The sequence below is a fragment of the Octopus bimaculoides genome, chromosome 2, assembly GCF_001194135.2.
Source record: "Octopus bimaculoides isolate UCB-OBI-ISO-001 chromosome 2, ASM119413v2, whole genome shotgun sequence".
Classification (NCBI taxonomy): Eukaryota; Metazoa; Mollusca; class Cephalopoda; order Octopoda; family Octopodidae; genus Octopus; species Octopus bimaculoides.
This window is the reverse complement of record NC_068982.1, coordinates 32,745,558-32,750,141: the sequence shown is the minus strand read 5'-3', so window position 1 is coordinate 32,750,141 and position 4,584 is coordinate 32,745,558. Positions and strand designations below refer to the sequence as shown.

The window sequence follows — 4,584 nt, the reverse complement described above, 5'->3', positions numbered from 1 at the left end:
TATATAGATAGATAGATGTCAATCATATACATACACATATATATGCATATATATATGTGTGTATGTGTGTGTGTGTATGTGTGTGTGTATGTGTGTGTGTGTGTGTGTGAATATGTAAAGAAAGAGAAAGTATGAATGCATGAGTAAGTGTGTGTGTGTGTGTGTGTGGATGTAGAGATATGAGTAGGTATAAAAGTATACATGCAAAGATGGAGGTATGTATACTTGTAGGCATATATGTATGAGAATTAATTTTAATCTCTATATTTCTTTTAAAATTCTATATTTATTATTAAGACAAATAGATCTTAATTGGTAAGAAAAAAAAAATTAGTGAAAGTCGATGGCCGTAATTTAATTTACTTCAAGAGTTCTTCAGAAAAATCTGCGCATCTTCTAACAGAGAAGTAAAATACAATGAAAATTATTTCTTAGAGTTTCAATAATCCTTCTTCTTAATGATACTGAACAAGAAGACGAAGAAGAAAAAGATAAAAGAAGAAAGAAGAACAAGAAGAAAAGGAAAGAGGAAGATGACAAGAAGCAAAAGAAGGATAAGAAGAAAAAGGAGAAAAATAAAGAAGAATAACAAGACGAAGAAAAAGAAGTTAAGGAAGAGACAAATTACAAAAACTGAGAAACCTGAGTGCGTCTGTGAATGTGTGTGCATGTGTGTGCATGTGTAGGTATTCATGTTTGTGTGACTGTTCTTGCGTAAGTGTGTATGTGTGTGCATGGGCCTGAGTGCGAATGTGTGTGTGTGCGCGGGCGTGCATGTGTGTGTGTGCGTGTAAATGTGTGAATGTGTGTGTGTGTGTGCGTGCAAGTGTATGTATGTGTATTCAAGATGATTGTTTGAGCGCGTGAACAGTCAGTGTGAGTATATATTCCTGAAGCAAAAAAAAAAAAAAAGAAAAACGTTTCTCATTGAATTAGTTTTAAAAGTATTTTAAAGACTGCTTAATTGATGACTATCATTTAGTATACCAAACTTTCAAATATAATTTGGAATTTCAGCAGCAATTCCTGCTTCATTTTTCTACTTTTTCTTTTATTTTCTTTTTCTTTCGCGAAACGAATTTTGATGACAATGTTATGGGAAATTAATTTCAAAGTTTTTTTTTTCTAGTGCCTAAAAGTACGTATGAACCACTTGTAGTAATTCACAGATTGGCCAAGCAAAAAAGATCTGTTCCTATTTCTCCCCACCACTACCAACTTTTTTCATTCTTCTCATAAGACTAAGAAATCTTGGAACAATATTCTCTCTCTTTCTCCCTCTCGTTTTCTCTCTTCTTTCACGAATTGTATTCTTATCTATCTCTCTATCTATCTATCTATCTATCTATCTATCTATCTATTATTCCGTGTCATTTAGACTTATTTGTTAGGGAAAAAAGAGGATACGTAAAATAAAATTGGGTGAAATAAAATAATCAAATTTAATTTTTTTCTCTTTTTTCATTTTGTATCAATTAAAATTGTGCAAACTTGTGAAAAACACTGTAAGACTTATTGCTCAATTTAGAGTAGTGGTTAATTGTATTTTAAGTGTTAGGCGCAAGGTAGTTATTTCGTAAGAGTTCATAGCATAGAGGGAGTCGAAACATAGGAAATAGATTTTAAACATATGATTTTAAGTCTAGCTTCTTCTGTATGTATGTAAGAGAGCCTGCGTGTGTGAATGAATAAGTGAACCTCTGTGTCTCTCTGTATCCGTATGTGTACGCTTGTTTGTGTGTATGTGGCAGAAAGTGTGAAAGTGTGTGCATCTGTTTAGGATCCGCTTCTTTAGAATATTTCAGTATTAAATTTACTTTTTGATTTTTAATCCTGCCTCTGACCTCCACACTCTGGAAAATCGTAGTCTAAATAAATACATGCCCCTGTGTGTGTGTGTGTGTGTGTGTGTGTGTGTGAGTGAGTGTATGTGTGTGTATGTGTGTGAGTGTATGTGTGTGTGTGAGTATATGTGTGTGTATGTGTGTGTGCGCGTGTGTGTGTTTGTTTATACATGTGTATGCATGCATGCGTGTAAATGTTTGAGAGTGAGAGAGAACTAGAGAGAGGAAGAGAACTAGAGAAAGAGAGAGAGGTATATATATATATAGAGAGAGAGAAAGCTTGCATATGCGTATACACGCACGTGTGTATGTGACAGGATATGATTATATTATTACTTGAATAGGTGTATCTGACCTTGACAAAGTTCACGTATTGATTATCGAGACAGCGACATGGACAAATGTCACAGATATAAATACAAAGAAAGTAGGGGAGAGAGAGAGAGAGAGAGAGAGAGAGAGAGGGGGAGAGAGAGAGAGAGAGAGTAAAATGCAATGGGAAAAGAAGGAAAAATCGTAAAAAGCCAGAATATTGCATATTTACCTGTTACACTGGGGTGGTTGCAGTTTTTTCTTTTCTTCTTCTTCTTTTCACGATATTAATGCACAAACCTGTTATTCAAACACAGCTATAAAAATAAGGTTTATCATAATATTAAAGTAAATTTTCTAGCAGCTTTCCTTCTTTTATGGGTTTAGAAAAACCAATAATAATAATAATAATAATAATAATGATAGTTATAATAATAATCATAATAATAATAATAATAATAATAATAATAATAATAATAATAATAACACTAATAATAATAATCGGTTGAATCTCCTTTCGTATCTAAATTTTACTTTTATCAACTAATAGAAGTTCAAGTTCCACATCGTCTTTATTGATATGACTTATTTACAAAGACTTGCAGATATCAAAGACCCAGTTCCTTTGACAGTGAATAAAGAAATAAACAAAAGGGCGCATGCGTGACTGTGCGGTTAAGAAGCTTGTTTCGCAACTACTCCACCTTGGGTTCTGTGCCACTTTGCGGAACTTTGGACAAGTGCCTTCTACTACAGCCCCGGGCTGATCAAAACCTGGTGAGTGAATTTTGTAGACAGAAACACTGCAGAAGCTTGTCGTATATATATAAATATATGTGCATAATGCACCTAAAGAAGTACAGCATTGCTCTAGTATGTATTCCATCTATTATGTATACTCAAACAACATCCCTTTTTAATATATATCTCTTGGAAATGTACACAGCAATCACAGCGTATCTTCCACGCTTCAAAGTTTACTGTAGAAGTCCTCTTCTTAAAGACCTCTCACTACTAGACCTAAAGATGTACAACGTTAATCTAATATGTATCCATATAATATCTATACCCGGACAACATTTTAATATATGCCAATTGGAAACGTTCACAGCGGTCCCAGCGCATCATTCACCCCTTAAGACCTCTTCTAACAGATCATCCACTACCGCTTGCAATTTCGATCGACTTTTGCCTCCATCGTGAAGTAGTATCTTTGTAGTTTCAGTTTCATTTTAGTAATATGGGAAATGAAGTTTCGGAGACATAGTTCAGAAACGTACGGAGGGCTTAAAGCTATTATCAATCTTCGAAATGACGCGATCTATTTTTAGGATTTTTCCATGGGAAATTCCTGAATGACTCTATGAATTATTCAAATTAAGTGAGATGTGATAGATTGTTTGGCGATAGTTCTCGTGAGTAAATTTATAAATTTTTTCCTCATATTCTAACCTTTAGCTAGTGAGTGGTGACCTTGAATGCTCATCAACCAACATTCGAATGGTCTTGAAATTCTTGTTCCACTCAAAATATATAAAAAAAGAAAATTGTAAGATGCCGTCTTATTCTTCCTCGTGCATAAGATCACAATAGTTGGGAGGTTACTTCTGGAATTTATCTTCAGCTCTATCCCTTACTAATCGTACTGAACGTTTTCATCGCTATTCAGCAGATGTACTTGTAGGTAAATCATATTTGACAGAATCTCTTAATATGTAAATCTGCTACTAAAAATTATATTAAAATAAATTGCTTAAGAATGAATACACTAAAGTAAAAATAGTATTAAAATAAAATAGTTCTCATATAATCGACGAACAGAAAGATTTGAGAGTGAAGTAAATCATATTTAAAATTGTTCAGACAGTCTGTGAAAGTGTTCTATAAAATGAGTTAATAAAATTATGATATTATAAAATAATAATCCGCTCACAGCCGAGTTTATATAGTTTAATATAAGAAATAATACACTTGCGGTCTTACTTATCGGAAACTTAGTAGTGACTTGTGTATTGTTCTGTTGGCATCGTCGGAAACCAGAAGCTTAATAGATATTTGTGGAAATAACAGAATGTCTTGAAATATTTTCAATGTGTGTTAGAGGCATTTATGTTGTGTAATATTATAGATTTCTCAGTCGAAATTAACTAGTGTCTTTCTATTCCATTTATGCATTGCTTCCTTCGTTCTTTTATAATTCATATTAAGGGTTTTGTTGACGTTACTATCTCCAAACTACCATACATATTTGGACAATGCAGTCGATGATCATCTTAAACGTTCAGGGAGGCAATATGATTATCCTGTGGTTCCAGGAATTTCCAAATATGAAGGAGTATTGTTAATATTATTGGCTAATAAATCCTATGAAAATTTAAATAGCAAAATCTCCGTTATGCACTGTATCACTATATATATATATATATAT

The 4,584-nt window shown here is 33.1% G+C and overlaps 1 long non-coding RNA gene across 2 annotated transcripts in view; it reads right to left on the bottom strand.

The window, feature by feature from the left end:
* LOC128247101 (uncharacterized) overlaps nucleotides 1–2,441 on the bottom strand; it is a 15,963-nt gene extending 13,522 nt beyond the window's left edge. The window contains exon 1 of one of the 2 annotated variants that reach the window (XR_008263522.1): nucleotides 2,389–2,441. This is a non-coding gene — a long non-coding RNA (uncharacterized LOC128247101). The remainder of the gene's footprint in view (nucleotides 1–2,388) is intronic. The other variant, XR_008263523.1, reaches the window with a different exon arrangement.
* Nucleotides 2,442–4,584: the final 2,143 nt, after the last annotated feature.